Here is a 22,753-nt window from a genome sequence, read left to right as displayed (position 1 = left end):
CTCAACTTAGGCTATAACGAATATTAGTCTGGCGGTCGTTATGTATAGGGGAACCACGGTGGCTCAGTGAGTAGGATGTTGGTTCGCTAACCTGGAGGTCCCGTGTTCATCGGGAATTTTTCGGCGTGGTTCAAGGCTGTAGAACGAAGGGGGTTGTCAAGGAACAACGTATAGTCGTTCGGAAGAGACTGACAGCGAGGTCCCGTGCAGGCCCGTGGCCAGTATGCTAGCTTCGGAGGGGCAGTGAAGTTTTTAGGGGGGGGGGGCACACCCGGCACAGTCTACAGTAGGTATTTTAGAGATATGATCGGCAATTTTTTTTTCGGGGGGGGGGGGCAAAACATTTTTTCGGGGGGGGGGGGGGCATTGCCCCCCCTTGCCCCCCTCTGGCTACGGGCCTGGTCCCGTGTACTCATTGGCGTGCACGTAAAAGAACCCGTGGCAGTTGGAATTCGAAAGAAGAGTAGGCCGTACCGCCACTGCGCTTCATAATGTCGCACATGTCGCATGCAGGTCTACTTTAGCACAGTCGGTGGAGAAAGCAGGACGTTCAACCCCATTTCATTTTGTATATGCGTAACTATGCGTATGCCCAATCTATCAGTTAATGCATTCGCCCTTCGCAAGGCGAAGGTTATCTTGCTTCTAACCCAATGAAAATGTACGAATATCCCCCGACACTGAATAGGCAATTACATGTACCTCTAGTTTGCGCAGACAAAATATTCGCTGCAGGCGAAGCGGCGGCCAATTGGGTTAGAGTCATCGAGATTTGGGAGGCTATACTAGTATTTTATTTAAAAGAAAAACACGCAAATTTCTTTTTTAATTGGGTTGTCATGAAACGTGTGAAACTAATAAGGAAACTACATTAACAGTATGAACGTTATTTTTTTTTAGCAACACCCCCACCCTTGGTTTATTTTATAGGAAGTCGCCTATTTATAAAAGTTCCATTTAATCTAGAGCTTGCTATTTACATTAAAATATGTATTGTCTTCAATAAGTTATGTAACATAAGATAAATGATCTATTGATAACGATGGCTGTGGATTTGACTTCTTTATTTTAACAAAACAGGATAGAGAGAGAGAGAGAGAGAGACATTGGGTTTAACGCATTAAGGTACAGGATCCGACAATCGATTGATTCAACAACACATGTCGATTCAATCAACTCAATAGATTTTAAAAACACATGTCGATTCAATCAACTCTATAGATTTTAAAAACGGACGACTTGATAGTAACGTCATCTGTCGAATCAATCAACTCAGTGGATTCTCAATTGAAACGCACGATCGATACGATAGACAACGATCGAACGTCATCTGTCGAATCAATCAACTCAGTGGATTTTCAATTGAAACGCATGATCGATACGATCGACACAATCGACAACGATCGAACGTCATCTGTCGAATCAATCAACTCAGTGGATTCTCAATTGAAACGCACGATCGATACGATCGACACGATCGACAACGATCGAACGTCATCTGTCGAATCAATCAACTCAGTGGATTTCCAATTGAAACGCACGATCGATACGACCGACACGACACTTATGCACTGGGAGTACTTGCGCTGCAGGGCTAGTAGGTACGTAAACCCTGCGTTATCATCTAGGCTATACTCCAAAAACCTTGTCACGGACATCGCAGAGAACAGGACTCGAACCCTCGACCTCATTATTGACAACCGATAGATAACCTATCGGCAACTCAACCACTCTCCACAATAGTCGTATCGATACGATCGTACTCCCAGTCTAGGAGAGAAGTACAGCTGACTGAGTTGAACCCATCGGTCGATCCTGAGTATGATCGTATCGATTGAACACGATCGATACGATCGTACTCCCAGTCTAGGAAAGCAGTAGAGTTGACTGAGTTGAACCGATGTGTCGATCCTGATTACGATCGTATCATGAATATTTACCAAAACCTGACCGAAAATGTTAATTCAATCCCTCTTTGTCCATTCTAGACCATACAATCAACCAAAATAGACATGCAAAGGGGGCGGGGGAGACAGAGAGGGGTGGGGGAGAGAGAAGATTGTAGATGAACTACAATTGGTGAAATTTAATGGTGGAAATGAAATGGGGGTTTAATGTCCTACTGTTCTGCTCCTATGTTGGGCTAATGAAGACGGGCATACGCCCGGGCAGCGGCACTATCGCCTACTCTTATATCGAGTTCCAACTGCCAAGGGATCTTTTACGTGCATTCCAATGAATACACGGGACCTCGGTTTTTCGTCTCACCGAAGAACTAGACAGCTGTCATTGTCAGGCCCTCCGTCCTGCATCACTGACAAGTGGGAACCACGCCGGAAAATCTGGATGAACTTTCTCGGCCAATGCAGGGATCGAACACCCGACCTCCAGGCTAGCGAGCCAGCGTCTTACCAACTTTGCCACGTGATCCCCATTTAATGGTGGTCTGCATCCTATATGTACTGAGGCTCATAATAACAATGTAGTACGTCTGTTTATGACAAATGGGGTTTAACGTCCACTCGACACGAACTAGGTCATATCGGGACTAACACATGCTTCAATTTTATTTCAATAATTCGCTTGCGCGTAGGGGTCTTTAGCAGTGGGAGGAAACTGGGGGACCCGGAGAAAACCCACGAGGTTGGACAAGCGACCCTACATCTTGTCACGTAAAACCGGGGAATCGCAACCCCGCCAGTTGACTCAATGAAAGACCATATGATACTGCGCGCACGTGCTAACCATTCGGCCATCCATCCCGCCATGTACGTTAAAGAACCCTTGGCGAGCCGTAACAAACTGTATGACAATTGTTGTTGACTTCTTGGTCTGAAATCGAAGAAACATGTTTGAATGATTTATGAACATTCATGATTTAATCAGACTTATTAGGGAAGACACTTACTAAAACAAGGTTGTCGTCTTATGAAGGGCGACATCAGGACATCATGACATGATACCAATCAGCCACCATAGATACATTCTAGACTTGAGTCTTAGGTCTTATTGGAATCCAATACACTCTAAACTTGAATATAATGGAATCGGGTACATTCTAAACTTGAATCTAATGTCATATTTGAATCCAATACATTCTAAACTTGAATCTAATGTCATTTTGGAATATGGTATTTTCTAGACTTGAGTACTATTAGGCAAATAAGGCACGCGCCTTAGGACCAGTCAAAAATCTAGCTACTGCATTCTTATAGTAATTACTCTACTGTCAAAAGAAATATGTTTTGAACTAATGTCTTATTGCAATCCGGTATGCATTTTAGACTTGAGTCAAATGTCTTATTGGAATACAGTACACTCTAAACTTGAATCTAATGTCTTATTGGTATCCGGCACATTCTAAATTTGAGTCTTATGTCTTATTGGAATCCGATACATTCTAAATTTGAGTTCACTGTCTTATTAGATTCCGGCACATTCTAAATTTGAGTCTAATGTCTTATTGTAATCCGATACATTCTAAATTTAAGTCCGCTGTCTTATTAGAATCCGGTACATATTAGATTTGAGTCCAATGTCTTATTGGAATTCGGTACATTCTAGTATATATTGAGTTTAATGTCTTATTGGAATCCGGTACATTTTAGACTTGAGTACATTCTAGTATATATTGAGTCTAATGTTGGAATCCGGTACATATTAGACTTGAGTCTAATGTCTTATTGCAATCCGGTATACATTGTAGACTTGAATCTAATGCCTTATTGGAATCCGGTACATTATACATGTAGTTTATTGAGTCTAATGTCTTATTGAAAACCGGTAGATTTTAGACTTGAGTACATTCTAGTATATATTGAGTCTAATGTTGGAATCCGGTACATATTAGACTTGAATCTAATGTATTATTGGAAACCGGTATACATTGTAGACTGTAGACTTGAGTCTAATGTATTATTGGAATCCGGTATACATTCTAGTTTATTGAGTCTAATGTATTATTGGAATTCGGCACATATTAGACTTGAATCTAATGTATTATTGGAAACCGGTATACATTGTAGACTGTAGACTTGAGTCTAATGTCTTATTGGAATCCGGTATACATTCTAGTTTATTGAGTCTAATGTATTATTGGAATACGGTACATTCTAGTTTATTGAGTCTAATGTATTATTGGAATTCGGCACATAGTAGACTTGAATCTAACGTATTATTGGAAACCGGTATACATACTAGTTTATTGAGTCTAATGTATTATTGGAATCCGGTACACTCTACACTTGAATCTAATGTCGTATTGAAACATATGATACAGGAAACTGTAATTATTGCATACAATTCTCTGGTCTCTGTGCAACAAAATGTTAAACAGCCAACACTCGACTTCATCCTAATATAGAGAATCGATTATTGATTTTATCTTGTACAAGAAACAAGTTCACCAGTATGATGCTAATATTTGAATTATTTAGATCTCCATTTCCGCTCGCTTACCTTTTTGTAACCAACAGTTGTGTCTATTTCTGTTGTAATTATTAATGTCAAATGTCACGTGCCGCGGGACATTCAACTGTTGTGTGTTACGAATCAGGCTACCAATGATCGTTACAAAAAATGGCTTCTAATGCTTAATTAAATACAAATCCCTTCATTATCGAACATATATACAACAGATACATAGATTTCAGGTAGACCTAGGGCTGGGGCTGGGGACGGAGAGGGGGGGGGGTACGCGACCAGACGCATGGTCGTGTGCCGAACCTGATCGGATTCTTTCGGTGCTCTTGCTCCCTCCCACTTCTAGAGAGAGAGAGAAATGGGGTTTAACGTCCACTCGACACAAACTAGGTTATTTCGGGACTAACATATGGTTTAATTTTATTTACATAATTCGCTTGCGCGTAGGGGTCTTTAGCAGTGGGAGGAAACCGGAGGACCCGGAGAAAACCCACGAGGTTGGACAGGCGACCCTACTCCTTGCCACGTACTACCGGCGATTCGAAACCACGCCAGTCGACTCAATGACAGACTTTATAATACAACGCGCACACGCTAACCATTCAACAATCCACCCCCCCCTCCCACTTCTAAAGAAGGAATTTATTACCCCATCACCTCCCGTATCCCCCGAGTCACGTCTTAGTTTCGCATTGTTCAGTTCTTTTCTTCATAGCGAAGCTGCACCGTGGCGAAGCGAAATTTGGTGCCCACTCATCTACCTAAGTCTATAACCGGACGGCGAAGCCACGAAACCTATACAGAGCGAAGGCGAACTTCATTTTTTGTCCCATTCGAAGGACTAGAAGCTGTTTCCTCCAAGGTCCCCTGTACTGCACCTGTGGAATAATGCATCGAATAAATACAAAAGTCCCAATTAGCAAATGAATAAATGAAATGAAAAGGGGTTTAACGTCCTACTGTTCTAGTCCGACTGGGCTAATGAAGACGGGCTTACGTCATACAATGTGCTATGATGGAAATTTTGCCCAGGCAGCGACACTTTAGCCTACTCTTATATCGAATTCCAACTGCCAAGGGATCTTTTACGTGCATGCCAATGTATACACGCCACATGCGACCTCGGTTTTCCGTCCCATCCGAACGACTAGACAGCTGTCCTTGTCTGGGAAACCACGCCGGAAACAAATGAATAAAGTAATTCACGTATTTGATAAGAACAGCATGCGGACTAATGATATACATAAATTAGAAAAACAATTTGGAATTATCATAGCAGGAATATTAGAGGTCACCGGAATATGCCTTTCATTGTTTTGTCTGATAATGATGACCCCGATGACCTTTGATATCCTGATTTCCGTCCACGATACATCGTTATTGGATATAACGATGTTTCTCCACAATGTTTACCGGAAACAATATCTTTTCCATAATGTACATTAGGCTGAATCATTGCATATTTTAATTTAGTTGTTTATTTGGGTTAATCACTCAATAAATCACATTTATACCCAATATCCTGCCATTTAGCTCATTTACTAGTCACAAAACACCATGGTTTTTGTGTAATTGTAAGTAAGCGGAATTAGCCAGCAGAGGAGAGGGCGGGGCGGGGCGGGGGGATGAGTGAGTACTAAAACATTTTATTCATTGTCAAAAATGAAACAAACTTTAACTTATGGAGCGAGAGAGAGAGAGAGAGAGAGAGAGAGAGAGAGAGAGATATTTAACGTCCTCTCGACACAAACTAGGTCATTTTGGGACTAACAGATGGTTCAATTCTATTTCAAAATTCGCTTGCACGTAGGGGTCTTTAGCAGAGGGAGTAAACCGAGGAACCCGGAGAAAACCCACGAGGTTAAATGGACGACCCTACACCTTGTCACGTACAACCGGGAAATCGGAAGAAACCACCCCAGTTGACTCAATGACAGACCTTATGATACAGCGCACACGCGCTAACCATTCGGCCATCCAACCCCCAACTTACGGAGCGCTTTTCATATATATCAGATTACCTCAACAATATATTATGACCTAATTTAATTAATGCTCCGAAGAAACTATTGTTTAACGATATGTGATGTGCAAGTGTATGGCATTTTACTCAGATAGTGACAGGTGTTTATGAAAGTACTTCCGCACTTGTCACGTGTAGCCTGTACCGTGATGTCATGGAAAGTGGGTCTTGTATTTTTTTGTATTGGAAAAAAGCAGAACCCAGTGTATAGAATAATAATTTTAAAAATCTCAAGGTAGCAGGAAAGAAATGAAAAGGTTTTGCACATTCAACCAAAATAAACAGATTGATATGAAATAAGGTTTAGAGTCCTACTTTTCTGCACCGACTGAGCTAATAAAAACGAGCTTAATTACGTCATACAGTGTGCTATGGGGGAACGTTTGCCCAGACAGCGGCGCTTTGGCCTACTATTATTTAGAATTCTGTCAATGAGTATTTTACGTGCACGCCAATGTATACACGGGACCTTTCGTCCCATCTGAACGACTGGACGCTGTCCCTGTCAGGCCCTCCGACAAAGGGAACCGCGTCGGAAGATCCCTATGAGCTTTCTCGGTCAACACAGGGGGCGAACCCGAAAATGCCTGGTTAGCCAGCCAGTGTCTTAGACCATTGGCATGGGCCGGGGGGGGAGCAATCTCAGTGGAGAGAGAGAGAGAGAGAGAGAGAGAGAGCGAGAGAGAGAGAGAGAGAGAGAGAAATGAGGTTTAACGTCCACTCGACACAAACTAGGTCATTTCGGGACTAACGTATGGTTTAATTTTATTTCAATAATTCGCTTGCGCATAGGGATGTTGAGCAGTGGGAGGACACTGCAGGAATATTAGAGGTCACCGGAATATGCCTTTCATTGTTTTGTCTGATAATGATGACCCCGATGACCTTTGATATCCTGATTTCCGTCCACGATACATCGTTATTGGATATAACGATGTTTCTCCACAATGTGTACCGGAAACAATATCTTGTGGGTGACAACCCACGAGGTTTGTCACGTACAACCGGGGATTCGAAACCACGCCAGTCGACTCAATGACAGACTTTATGATACAGCGCGCGCACGCTAACTATTCAGCCATCCAAATCCCCTATGCATTCCTAGAAGATAGTCCAAAGGAAATAAATATAAAGGAAACGGGGATTTCGAGCTCACTCAACACAAACCGATAGGTCTTTCAAGGGCATACCAAGAAAGGGTTGTATAATTTTAATAATTAATTTGCGCGCAACTGCTTTATAATTGTGATGAAATCTGAGAACTCGGAGAAACTTCACAGATTAGAGATTAAATACTACTTCTTATCACATGAAAGCAAGGGCATTCTTTAAAGATACATTAGTTAAGAGTTTAATAAAGAGTTGGCCATTCTTGCTATAATGATTCAAAAATAGATGATGAAAAAAGAAAATATTGAAAATTTCAGTCAAATTACTTCATTCTCAGCCAAGTTATCATTGTTTGTAGTTTTGACAAGATGTGTGCACAGTGGTAACCAGGGCACTGGTATAATCGGGACTTAGCCTCGCTTTCCCATTTTTAAATTAAATTTTTAAATGGCGAACGGTTTTAATCTAGTTAAAATTCCGAGTATCCGATGCCATCGAGAGTCGATTATGGTCTTGTTTTGTTAATAAACGTCTAATTAATAGTTTATATAACATTTCAGGCCTAAAGAAAGACCTGCAATAGGCAGATTTAGCTCTTGCATAGTGTATGTTTAATGAAAATTAGAAAGTCATACGTTTAAAGATATATTATGGGAGATTAGATAAGCTGGCGGTTCCTACTATAATAGTTAAAAACTAGATAATGTAAAGGGAATTTGCTGAATATTTCAGTCAAATTGGTCCACTCTGAACCGGGATTTTAGTGATTGAATTTTCGGACTAGCCTCGATCATCATTGCTAAAGTCAGTATGATAGTCTCGATTATCCATTTCATGATTAAATTATGAATGTAAGTCGAACAGCAAATCGGAACCTAATCCAATAAACATCGTAGGCTAACGATGCCATCGATGGTTGATTATGGTCTGGATAAGTTAATTAATGTCTAATTAATAATTTAGATAATATTTCAGGACTAAAGAAAGACCTGCAATAGGCAGATATAGCTATTGTATAATGTATATTTAGTGTAAGTTCTCAAAATAATGTCACTACCCCCACCCCCTTCGTCTCGCAAAATATCAAATACGACATTTCGCCACTAATACATTTTCCATTTGGCAAATTAAGAGAAAGAGAGAGAAATGGGGTTTAACGTCCGCTCGACACAAACTAGCTCATTTCGGGACTAACACATGGTTCAATTTTATTTAAATCAATTCGCTTGCGCGTAAGGTTCTATAGTAGTGGCAGGAAAACAGAGGACCCGGAGAAAACACACGAGTTTGGACAGGCGACCCTACTCCTTGTCATGTACAACCAGGGCATCGAAACCACGCCAGTTGACTCAATGGCAGACCTTGGGACACAACGCGCACCCGCTAACCATTCGGCCATCCAACCCCCTTAAGACAAACACGTTCAAAGAAACAACAGCTCACTACTGCTTCAATTAATCTTTTATGTCTTGGTGACCTGCCATCCCTACCCTAGCTCCAACTTTCAATATGTCTTATGTCTGGATAAACGAGGTTAAATGGAACTAATCAGATCGATTATTTACAGGAAGCGGACGCCGCTTGATGTCTCAGGTCCAAAGAACGACGATATATGCCGAATGCAAGCAGAAGCGAAAACAACATAATTTTAAAGAGAGAGTGGAATAAGATAGACATATTTCTTTGGAAGTCGAGTGTTTATGGAATATAAAGCATCGTACTGGTTGTAAATGTGAACAGAATGAGATTCTCGATGGATTCAAGTTTTAGTTTCGTACTTACTTTTTACATCGTGATGATGGCTGATGCTGGTAAGATTTTAATATAAACAATAACATTTTGAGAGAGAGAAATGGGGTTTAACGTCCACTCGACACAAACTAGGTCATTTCGGGACTAATATATTGTTTAATTTTATTTCAATAATTCGCTTGCGCGTAGGGGTCTTTAGCAGTGGGGGGAAACCGGAGAACCCGGAGAAAACCCACGAGGTTGGACAGGCGACCCTACTCCTTGTCACGTACAACCGGGAATTCAATGACAGGCCTTATGATACAGCGCGCACGTGCTAACCATTCGGCCATCCAACCCCCCAAATAATATTTTGAATATGCGTATATTTTATTGGGGTTTTTATACACAGGTAGGTGGCTGCAGTGGCTCAGTGAATAAGACGTTAAACCAGAGGTCCCGTGTTCGATCCCGGTCTTGGCTGAGAAAGTTCATCGCGATTTTCCGGCGTGATTACCCCTTGTTAGTGGTGCAACGTACAGTCGTTCGGTTTGGGTGCAAAACCGAGACCCCGTTCACACGGTACCTTGGCGTGCACGTAACAAAGACCTTGACAGTTTAAATTCGAAATAAGAGTAGATCGCAGTGCCGCTGTCCGGGCACAATTTCTATCATAGCACAGTGTATGGCGCTTGCCCGTCTTCATAATCCCAGTTCGGTGCAGAATAATAGCAAATGAAATGAAATGAAATGGGGTTTAACGTCCTACTGTTCTGCTCCTAAACTGGGCTAATGAAGACGGGAATACGCCATACAGTGTGCTATGAGGGAAATTTTGCCCGGGCAGCGGCGCTACGGCCTACTCTTATATCGAATTCCAACGCCAATATGTACACGGGACCTCGGTTTTTCAACCCATCCGAACGACTAGACAGCTGTCCTTGTCAGGCCAATGCAGGGATCAGAATAATAGGACATTAAACCCCATTTCATTTATGTTACACACAAGTGTCACAAAGCATTCTTGAATTGATTTGGGACATTTCTGCTTGAATACACTTTGACCAGTTTTGGCTTCTGAATGTTGTCAGTCGATATCACTTGTGTAAAATTGACGCACGTTGACGATTCTCTTGCAGTTGTCAGTCGAAATAGAAATATCCCGTAATGTCGCTGCCTGGGCATAATTTCCTTCTTGTGTAAGTTGTGATGATATCATGAAATATAGAGTATAATGCCTACTCTTTCGCCAAACACCTAACGTCATTGTCAATATAGGCTCAGGCCCGGGTTTCACAAAACATTCTCAGAATTAAGTTAAAAATTTACTCAAATCTGTTCGCCTTATTTTAACTAAACTATAGTCCTTTATAAAGCTTTTGCTGTTTTAATGTATCAAATACATCAAGGATATTTCTCATAAACAGTGATTGAAAGTTGGGTAAATTCTTAAGATAAGTCTGGGAATGCTTTGTGAAAGCAGAGCTTGATTTAAGTTAAGAATTTACTCAAAATTGTGAACTAAAATATATCCCTTTATAAAACTGTTGTTGTTTTAATGTATCAAATACATCAATAAGAAACTATATGTGCACATTTTCCGGATCAAGGATATTTCTCATAAACAGTGATTGAAAGTTGGGTAAATTCTTAAGATAAGTCTGGGAATGCTTTGTGAAAGCAGAGCTTGATATAAGTTAAGAATTTACTCAAAATTGTGAACTAAAATATATCCCTTTATAAAACTGTTGTTGTTTTAATGTATCAAATCCATCAATAAGAAACTATATGTGCACATTTTCTGGATCAAAGATATTTCTCATAAACAGTGATTGAAAGTTGAGTACATCCTTAACTTAAGTCTGAAAATGCTTTGTGAACTCGGGGCCAGATGTGTTGTAGTGGGTTCACCTATAGCAAACATCACCATTCATGTTGACAACTTAGATTGCGCTGTATTTTTGGTGAACTGTTTGTTCAGCGTTTTGTGAAGGTATAATTATCTATTATGCGAGGCTGGTTATATCTTTTTTTAGATCATTTAACGCCACTTTCCCAACAATTACGCCTGTAGACTTAGCAAATGTAGAGCCATATTCCAGACTATTGCAAGCGCTCGATAAGGAACATTATCCATTTTTACCAGCTTAAAACTGTAATCAAACGATCCCTGATGCCGGTGTGACTGTCATTCAGCCTCACATTCTGATTCCTACTTCTGCTGTCCTTAAAGTTTGCGTATCTAAATAATATGTAATATAAATAATGTGTCTTGGGTTTTCTGTGGGTCCTCTGGTTGCCCACAACTGATAAAGATCCCTGTGCGCAAGCGAATTGTTTAAATAAAATTGAACCATATGTTAATCCCGAAATGACTTACTAGTTTGTGTCGAGTGGACGTTAAACTCTCTCTCTCTCTATCTCTCTCTCTCTTTCTCTCTCCTTTGTAATTATTGATGCCAGGAACGATTATCAATTGTTTCTAAGTTAAAGCTCTTAACAATAACGCTACATTGATTAAATTCTCTCTCCTTCTCTCTCTCTCTCTCTCTCTCTCTCCATCTTTATTGAGGAGTAATTGTTAATTTAACCAAGAAGAAGACTTGGTTTTTGGACACATATATCATAGCCGACTTCCCCTTTCAGTAAATATTGACAGGACTGTAAAAACACGACACTGTCTGGAGACAGATTGGAAGTCATAAAATGTCAAGTTATACCGGAGGGAACTAAATCTCTAACACTTCTTTGATTACTTTTCTTCTTTTTCAGATTATATTAAATCAAATTATCTATTTTATTTCATTTCAAAATGAAGATATTACAGAACATATGTGTCTCTTTTTGTTTACTAATGAAATGAAATGGGGTGTAACGTCCTACTTTTCAGCTCCCACTGGGCTAATGAAGACGGGTATACGCCATACATTGTGCTATGAGGGGTATTTTGCCCGGACAGTGGCACTACGGTCTACTCTTATATCGAATTCCAACTGTCAATGGTTCTTTTATGTGCATGTCAATGTGTATGCGGAATCTCAGTTTTTCGGCCTATCCGAACAACTAAGAAATGAAATGCGACTTAACGTCTTGCGTTTCTCCACCAATTATAATGAAGGTGAGCTCCTCGTTTAGAGTTTGACAACTCTGGTTTTGCTTTCGACGATTTATTCTTTCAGTAATTAGAGAGAGAGAGAGAGAGAGAGAGAGAGGGGGGAATAACGTCCACTCGACACAAACTAGGTGATTTCGGGACTAACATATCGTTTAATTTTATTTCAATAATTCTCTTGCGCGTAGGGGTCTATAGCAGCGGGAGGAACCCGGGGGACCCGGAGAAAGCCCACGGGGGGATTCGAAACCACGCCAGTTGACTCAATGACAGGCCTTATGATACTCTCTTTCTGCCCAATAAAAGCAGAACTAAGATTATCACTGCGTTTTGTCGAACATACAACCTAATTGGGAGTCACTGATCAGAAAGTCAGTGGGTCTACCGCGGTACTGGCAGAGACATTCCCGTGGTACTTCACGGAGGGCATGATAAGGAAGGGAATGGCGCCTAGTCTTTCACATGAGACGAAAAAAGCTAGGTCCCGTGTACACGTTGGCGTGCACGTAAATACTAGCCCTGGCAGTTGGAATTCGATGAAATCGGGAATGGCGCCTAGTCTTTCACATTCATTAGACCAGTTGGTGCAGAAATGAATGACTTTAAACCCCATTTTATTTCCGTCCAGACACCCTAATTATACTCGACGAGGATTAAGAGAACAATAACACACTTGCTGGCTTGACAGCTCCAGAAAATAAAAAATAGCCTTATTTTAAGTACTAGATGTGTTAGTGTCCTACCTGTTGCGTAAATTATCCATTAAATCCTATTTTATTTGTCCAGAGGGTTCAAAAATATTTTTAAATCCAAGTCACATTTGAAAAGCTTTACGTCAGTTGAATTTTTCCAATTTTTTAAATTAGGTGTGAAATTTGTATCATCAATTAATTGGAATATTGTAAAATAGTACAATTTGTTGACCAGAATAAAGATTGGGACATATTATTCAGTTACAACAAGAGTGGTATTGATCCTTTGAGTGTTATGTAAGATGTCTAGGCTGATAGTTAATATCCGACAATGTTCTTGATGTTACTAGTGAAAGGTGGTCATACCAGATATACATTGTTCTTCGCTTAGTTCAACTGATTTATTGTTGACAGTACGAAACATGGTGACGTTTGCTAATCGTTACACCAGAGAATTGTATATTAGTCCTTCTTTATAATAACAGAAAGAGAGAGAGAGAGAGAGAGAGAGAGAGAGAGAGAGAGGGAGGAAAAAATCCCGGTTGTACGTGACAAGGAGTGGAATCGCGTGTCCAGCGTCGGGGTTTTCTCCGGGTCGTCCGGTTTCCTCCCACTGCTAAAGAACCCTACCGCACGCATAAATCTAACCATATGTTAGTCCCGAAATGACCTAGTTTGTGTGTCGAGTGGACGTTAAACCTCGTTTCTCTCTCTCATTTTCCCTGAAAAACAAACGTATGGAATGGATTACTCTATGTCGACTATGTGTAGTAGTTGTAAATGAAATAAAATGGCGTTTAACGTCCTACTGTTCTGCTCCGAGAGAGAGAGAGAGAGAGAGAGAGATGGGTTTAACGTCCACTCGACACAAACTAGGTCATTTCGGGACTAACATATGGTTTAATTTTATTTCAATAATTCGCTTGCGCGTAGGGGTCTTTAGCAGTGGGAGGAAACCGGAGGACCCGGAGAAAACCCACGAGGTTGGACTGGGCTAATGAAGACGGTCATACAGTGCGTTGTAAAGGAAATTACATTGAAATTCAACTCGAGGGTTATTTTACGGGCACGCTAATGTGTACAAGGGACCTCGGTTTTTCGTCCTATCTGAACGTTCCTTGCTAGACCCTCCGTTCTGCACAACTGACAAGGGGAAGCTTTCTCGGCCAACATCGGGAGCAAACGCATTAGCGCGCCAACGTCTTACTCACTGAGCCACCGCGGTAGTAATAGTAGTATAAGTAGTAGTAGTAGTAGAATACGATTTTATTCAGAGACAATTCAATTGCGTTACAGAAATGTTAATCTCTCTTTATTCTGCAAATCAATATTATATTCCCTTTGGGGTTTATCTGCAGGGGGGAGGGGGTGATGATCGAATGGTAAGCGCGTGCGCGCTGTATCATATGATCTGTCATTGGGTCAACTGGAGTAGGGTCGTCTGTCCAATCTCGTGGGTTTTCTCCGGGTGCTCCGGTTTCTTCCCACTACTAAAGACCCCCTACATGCAGGCGAATTAATGAAATAAAATTGAACCATATGTTAGTCTCAAAATGACCTAGTCTGTGTCGAGTGGACGTTAAACCCCCCTCTCTCTCTCTCTCTCTTTCTCTCTCTCTCTCACGACTCTGTGTCAGTTATGTAGCCTTGGTTACTGAGTCGGCTAGGACAAACGTTCACGTGACTTTGTGTGACAGGCGGCTTATATTTATAATTGGGGTGAAGTGCTGTCTGTATTCAATAAGGCGGATAAAGCAAACACCCTTCATACATGTCGTCAGCGAATTGCTGTTGACTTTCATTAGTATTCAAGAAGCAGTTATTCACTTGTAACTTCACAAGAGGTCGTGAATTTCTAATGAATCTGCATTGTTGATTCGTCGACAGTCAATTGCTAATGATTAAAAGTCACATGTTTATGTGCTTGATTTTAAACCCTTCTTTTAACTACCAAGCCCTGAGTACTAGCAATGGAAATTTAATAAAGAAGTGAAATGAGGTTTAGTGTCATACATTTCTGCACCATATGTCTATGGAGAGAGAGAGAGAGAGAGAGAGAGAGAGAGATATGGGGATTAACGTCCACTCGACACACACACTATATGACTAATATATGGTTCAATTTTATTTCAATAATTCTCTTTCGCTTAGGGGTCTTTAGCAGTGGGAGGAAACCGGGGGACCAGGAGAAAACCCACGAGGTTTTACAGGCGATGATGCAGCGCACACGCGTTAACCATTCGACCATCCAATCCCTCCAATGTCTATATAAGTTAATTAAAAACAGGTGTACATGTATTAATATCGATATGAGACAATTATTTGGCACAATAGAGTATTAATTGATTGGAGCAAAATAAAAAAAAGTCATACTAGCTTTTTAAACATACATTATGCAAGAGCTAAATCTGCCTATTGCAGGTCTTTCCTTAGGTCTGAAATGTTGTATAAACTATTAATTAGACATTTATTAACATGAAAAAGACCTTAATCAACTCTCGATGTCATCTTATGTGTCAGATTTTCACTGGATTTGCATCCCATCTGTTGCTCAGCGCTCATTGATGATTAAATAAAAAACTGGATAATCGGGACTTTGTTTTTTATCCTACTGACTTTAGTAATGATGATCGAGACTAGGCCTAAAATTCAATAGCTGATATCTCGGTTCAGAGTGGAGCAATTTGACTGAAGTTTTCAGTATATCCCCTTTACATCATCTAGTTTTTACTATTATAATGAGAACTACCAGCTCTTTATCAAATCTTCATAAGCTACGTTTACACTAGCAGCATTCACCGTCTACACTAGCCTTTTAAATCCCGGTTTTTTCCTAAAAGCCGGCTTTTTCAATTTCTCAATCGTAAAAGCCGGCTTTTTAAAATCCGGCAATTATTGAGGGATTTTTCAAAATCAAAAAGCCGGCTTTTTCAAAAAACCGGCAATTTTATGTGTGTAGACGGTAAATCCGGGATTTATCAAGTACCCGGATGTCATTCGTCCCGAGCTTCCGTACATTCATAACATTGGCATTGCTTCCGGTTCTAAGAAATTGCGGTAAATCTCAAATCCATCTATAGCCTAGCATATTTAATTTCAACATGCCTAACCTAAAATAGTCGAAAGTGTCTTCGACGGATATACAATCGCAATCGTCTTGCACGTCGTTTTCTCGCCCTCTTCCGTAAGTCTGTCAGCGATCTGCTATATTCTATAAGCTGGATATATAATTGCACCAAAGTAACCAAAGTAATCATTATTATTATATTATTATCTCTGCAAAATTGACTGAAGCCGATGGCGTAATAAATAAACCGGAAGTTCCACAAATAACGAAGGTCGGTGTTCATCGTCTTTTTCCGTTCAGTCAGTGTAGACGCTACACTTGAAAAAGCCGGGTTTTGAAAAAACCGGGTTTTTAAAAAGCCGGCTTTTTCAAGCCTAGTGTAGACGAAGCTATAATGTCCCTTTAATATGAAATATATCAACATAAGATATGAAATAGGGTTTAATTTCATACTTTCTGCACCGACCGGGCTAATGAAGACAGTGTGCTATGAGGGGAAGTTTGCACGGAGAGGAGCGGCGCTGCGACTTACTCTTATTTCGAATTCTTTTATTTGTACGCCAATGTGTACACGGGACATCGGTGTTTTATCCCACTCGAACGATGTAGTGGACCAGAAGCGGGAACAATGAAAGAATCTATAATTGCATACCACTAAGACAAATATACCATGTTGTTACCTATTCACAACTGAGACAAATACATTATATCATAAGGTCTGTCATTGAGTCAACTGGCGTGGTTTCGATTCCCCGGTTGTACGTGATAAGCACTAAGGTCGCCTGTCCATCCTCGTGGATTTTCTCCGGGTCCTTCGGTTTCCTCCTACTGCTAAAGACACCTACGCGCAACCGAATTATTGAAATAAAATTGAACCATGTTTCAGTCTCGAAATGACCTAGTTTGTGTCGAATTTATGTTAAATCTCTCTCTGTCTCTCTCTCTCTCTCTCTCTCTCTCTCTCTGACGTGTACAAACCAAGTTGGCAAGACTCTAAATATGTATGGACAATATGGGTCTGGCAGTACATATTTGGTATAAAGCGGTATCTGCTTCAGTTTTTATTTGTATCGTCACTTATTTTAATTGTTTCTTTATTCTTTCGTTTAAAGAGTCTTATAATATGCATTAAATCAAGTCTATATATAAGTATTTATTTTGTAGTTTATGAGCATGGGAATGTTTTACACTTGTGTTGACACATATCAGATTAAACTTTTATCAAATTCCCATGCTATTAGGTAAATTTTGACCGGACATTGGCGTGCACGATAAAGGACCCTTGACGGTTGGAATTCTAATAAAAGAGTAGGCCATAGTGCCGCTGTCCGGGCAAAATCTCCCTCATAGCACACTGTATGGCGTATGCCTGTCTTCATTAGCCCAGTACAGGAGCAGAACAGTAGGACGCTAAACCCCATTTCATTTCATTTCATTTCTTTTAAATCTTGTCCAGATTTGCCCTTTTTCTATTGTCGTACTGATACGCGGCCTGGGGGATTACCGCTCTATGATCCCCTCCTCGGTGGTTCCTCGAATAGGACGCTTGGTCACTAATCATAAAGTCCAGTGTGATTTCCCTTTGCCAGTAGTGTAGATAGGAGAGCCAGGCAAACCACAGTGTCTAGTCGTATGGATGAGACGCAAACCCGGGGCCATGACGTTACGTGTACGGCAGCGTTTACACATTAGAGACTTTTGGCAAGTGGAATTTTTTCCCATCCGTATAACGTATCCGTATCGTCACGTGATACGTTGGGTTAATTTAGTTTTAGAGTTTTGGCAGATTTTCGCGCCGCGTACGTATGGGTAGCTGAGCTGAGCGTTGTTCTATTACAGCATAATGGCAGTTATCTACCAATATCAACATCAGTACTAGTCAAGTAACTAGCCTACGAATTCCTCAAGGGAGTGAAGTCGTTCGACAGTCGCTGAGTTATTTAAAAACAAAAAATTAAAAATTAGTGTCGAATCTTATTAAAAATCTTCGACTTCGAGTCGACAACAATTTTGGTTTCACTAATGTATCATTTCAGAAAGTATATACCCCTTTTACAGATTTGCAAGGTCCCACCTCCCTAAATTTAGCACGTAGATCAACCAGCGTGCAGACAGGAAAAATATGAAAATTCCGCGAAAAACTCATCAAAAATAATAATTAAATTCCAGTTTTTGCCATGGTTAAAATTACGTCAAATATACACCTTCGTGTTATGGGGGGCTGGATGGTTGAATGGTTAGCACGTGCGCGCTTTATCATAACGTCTGTCATTGAGTCAACTGGCGTGGTTTCGATTCCCCGGTTGTACGTGACAAGGAGTATAGGCTCGCCTGTCCAACCTCGTGGGTTTTCTCCGGGTCCTCCGGTTTCCTCCCAGCCCTAAAGACCCCTACGCGCAAGGGAATTATGGAAATAAAAATTGAACCATATGTTAGTCTCGAAATGACCTAGTTTGTGTCGAGTGGACGTTAAACCCCATTTTTCTCTCTCTCCCCCTTCATATATTCATAAAAACGCTACGGCACAATATTTCAGCGTCTAAAAGTAGCAAAGCATACGGTAAAAAGACGACAATGTTATACGGACCTTTTCCGTATGAAAGCTGTTCGGTATGTGCTACCGTATCCTTGTGCCGTATCACGTATGAGAAATACACACGCATTGATCGTTACGGATACGCGATGCGGACCAGGAATTTACGTTTGCCAAATGTCTCTAATGTGTACACACTGTCGTATACGTAAAATAAACCCAAGTAGACGAGTTTGCGCAAACATTGCTGTTCGGAAATACTTTCCCGCATAGTATTCTGCATGGTGTGTTTATCCCGGTTGGTGCAGAAACGCAGAACGTCAAGGGGATTTTTATTTTTATTTCGTAGTCGTTCGGATGGGTCGAAAATCTGAGGTTCCGCGTGCACATTGACATGCACGTAAAAGAACCCTTGACATTTGGAATTCGATATAAGAGCATGCCATAGTGTCTTTGTCCGGTCAAAAGTTTCCTCATAGCACAGTGTATGCACGTCTTCATTAGATCAGTCGGCACAGAACACTAGGACGTTTTCACATCTTGTTTTGGTTATATATGTTTTAAAGGAACTAAACCGCTAATATTTGGAACCTAGAAATTGACACAAATGGTTTGCAACGCCTATAATAATGTAATATTAATGTATATAAACTGATTTACATTCAATCATTACTGTTTTTACTGTAAATTCTAGTCAGTTATGTTCGGCGAAATACGTCAGAAGTCTCAATCGAATGGCAATTTCTATAGCGTCTGGTTATTCCAGTGTACACCGATAGTATTTATTGCGCATGCTCTGCAGATAAGAATATGTCGTCACCGTTTGACATGACTTGTGGAATATGTCTAGCCTCGCTCTTCCAATCCCAGATTAGAAATGGCGCTGAAACGCATTATGGTCCACGTTATGGTAAAATGTTTATTTTGTCTTAAATATTCGATATCAGTAAGATCACAACATCAATGTTGATTTAAACATACATTATACAAGAGCTTAATCTGCCTATTGTAGGTCTTTCTTTAGGTCTGAAATGGTATATAACTTATTAACTTATCAAGACCATAATCAACTCTCGGTGGCATCGCTAGCCTGTGAAATTTAATGGATTAAAACCCGTTCTGCTGCTTCTGATTTAATTAAAAAAAAGATAATCGAGACTATGTTTTTATCGTACCGACTTTAGTTATGATGATCGAGGCTAGGCCGAAAATTCAATCGCGAAAATATCTGTTCAGAGTTGATCAATTTGACTGAAGTTTGCAGCAAATTCCCTTTACATTATCTAGTGAGAACTTACAGCTCTTTATCGAATCCCCCTTAATGTATCATTAAATTGACAAATAATTCGTGTTTTCAATGTCCAAGATATTGAGTTAGAGACTTAGCTACTTTAACATTACTTGGAATCTAGATGATTAACATATTTCTGTTTATCTTAGAGGAGAGTGACACCCCCTTGTTCAAATTTCCCACGCTAATCGTTTTCTTTTAAAACTTAATAAACTAAAACTTACAAACCCTTACTAAATATTGAAATACCTGATCTTAATGATTCTCTTCAGGTCAATTAGCGACTATTAACTTGTATTTTATGGGTAGGAAACGGAGAAATATTTGATTTTTTACGGCTGTAGGGTGCTTATTGCTGTAAACAAGTAAGTTAAGATTAATAAAAAAAAAGCACCTGTTTGATGTTTAATATTTACCCGGACATCCCTTTGCGTCAATTTTCCCACGAATTCATAACTTAAAACCAACATCAGAAATATATAAAATGGAGGAAATATCGTTTCAGATCACAGATTGGGAAACCTCGGTACTTTGAAATTGTTCGTCATGCTGTCCTATACTGTTTTGTTAGTAACCGTCTTGTTGATTGGCAATGTATTCAGTGAAGATGAGCCAAATATTACTAAAATTGTAACTAATATCTTAGAAAATGACGATTTTAATAAGGTACGAATTCCGATTGTGAATGACAAAGGTGATGAAGCTGTCACACAACCCCCTGTAAGAAGAAGACGAGGTGCGTATCCATTTTTCCCCTCCGGATCTGGATCTGGCTCGACAGGTAATGGATGCGTATATCCACTTTGCGGACAACAGAACTATAACAACAATCCATCCGGTTCCTCAAACAGCGGAGGTTACATCTTAAACGTGGACTCCTACTACCCTGCTGGATCGAGCAACACCGGACAGTATGGTTACTATGGCAGCAATGGCGGATCACAATACAATAATCAAGGCGGTATGGGTACCAGTGGTTATGGTGGCATTGGCATTATGACGTACGGCCCAGGAAGCTACGGACCAAGCAATGGTGGACAGGCGAACTATCCTCAGAACACAAACTGTGGCAACAATTGTGGTACAGGCAGCTACGGACAAACAACTGGCGGACAGTCTTACAACTCTCAGAATTACAACTGTGGCAACAACTGCGATACAGGCAGCTACGGACAAACCACTGGCGGACAGACTTACAACTCTCAGTATTCCAACGGGCAAGTCGTTGGCAGTCAGAGTAACTCCCGTCAAAATGGCGTTTATTATACCGGAAGTGTAAACAATAACGGTTATAATAATGGCGGTGTTGGTCAAATTAATGTAAACTACAACCAATTCATCAACTTTATACAATGTTTCACACCAGGCCAAGTAACACAACAACAGACCACTCTTGTCCACGACTACTACCGACCTGGTAGCTTTAACAACGCTTTGATATATTTCCAAGCCTTGCCGCTCAACAACGTTGTCGTTTCAGGTAACACGTACACCGGAACCTACCAATCACAGCAGTACACTTACGTCGTGAGTCTATGTAAAAGCTGTTATGGTGGATATGCAGGTATTCGAGTACAATGTACATCTCCACCATATAGTTACATCTATCGACGATTCATCTTTGTTCCTGCTTTCAACCCGGTTAAGTACCAATCTACGGGCTGTATAAGCAATTGTTAATCAGCAAACTTATCCAGAAACAAACGAGTCTATTTGAAGAGTCCAGGGGAAGAACGATCCAAGTCACATTTTTGTCTTTTCGCTTGAACGAGTGGATTTAATCACAACTTCAAAATGATGTTTAATACGAATCATAATTACCAGTACAACAACTGACCTTCACTTTTCAGCCAAATTAAGGTCAAATAATACGGTGGACTTGTATTTGTCCGGGAGGCCATTTCAAAAGGGCCTTGGTTCGATGTGACTCCCATCGTTTTTACCTGAAATTGATTATTCCACAGAAAGCTTTACAATGTTCTACTAGATGGCGCCATTAACTGGGGTTCGTTGAAAAAGTGACTTAGATCGTTCTTACCGGGGGCTCTTCTTTTCTCAAAACATACTAATGGATACAGTTTGACTTGTAGGTTCAATATTGTGATGTAAAATTAATGTAGTTCGAAAATTATGTTTTTTTATGATCCAAGTCTCGAAGACTGGCGTGCTTTAATTATATGTATACATGTTATAGCTTTAGAAATAGACTTGTTCCCAACTATCCTAAAGACGACCGGACTGCCCATGGCATACGACTCACAGTTGTGTATTAAAATCATTTATATTTTCTTTTTCGAACCTTCGACCTAAATGCAATCTGATTAAAACACAGAACCTATTTCGTTTCGTTTTTTATAGTTCATCTGATACTAGAAGCCATCGAAATTATAAAAAAAAACGAAACGAAATATAGATCTGTATTTTAAATGAGATTGACAGAAATGAAAATTTAGCACAATTGTGAGATTATAGTAATTACATAGCTTTATTTTATTATGTATAATTAGTTTGTCTTAATGTTGTTTTATTTTTGCCTTTTATAACATCTACAATTTGCTTTCATTTATTATAAGTTACTATATTAACGCAAGAGCGTTTTGTGTAGTTTATTAAAGCTTATGTTTCACTATATAGTTTTCTTATGAATCAGATGGGAAAGAATATTTTAGTCCGGTGGCTGAAGGGGGTGGGGAAATCGCCACCCGAGCTGTGAATTTATTAGACTAAGTTTTTGTGTAGATTCCGAATCTGGGTGGTGATCTGGCCTTCGAG

General features: G+C 40.2%; 1 long non-coding RNA gene across 1 annotated transcript in view; it reads left to right on the top strand.

The window, feature by feature from the left end:
* Window positions 1–9,183: 9,183 nt before the first annotated feature.
* The window catches only part of LOC126812184 (uncharacterized), a 69,914-nt gene continuing 56,344 nt past the window's right edge, over window positions 9,184–22,753 (top strand). Inside the window, exon 1 of the long non-coding RNA XR_007675853.1 lies at window positions 9,184–9,366. This is a non-coding gene — a long non-coding RNA (uncharacterized LOC126812184). The remainder of the gene's footprint in view (window positions 9,367–22,753) is intronic.

This window comes from Patella vulgata, chromosome 2 (assembly GCF_932274485.2).
Source record: "Patella vulgata chromosome 2, xgPatVulg1.2, whole genome shotgun sequence".
NCBI lineage: Eukaryota > Metazoa > Mollusca > Gastropoda > Patellidae > Patella > Patella vulgata.
This window is presented reverse-complemented; position numbering and strand designations above follow the sequence as displayed.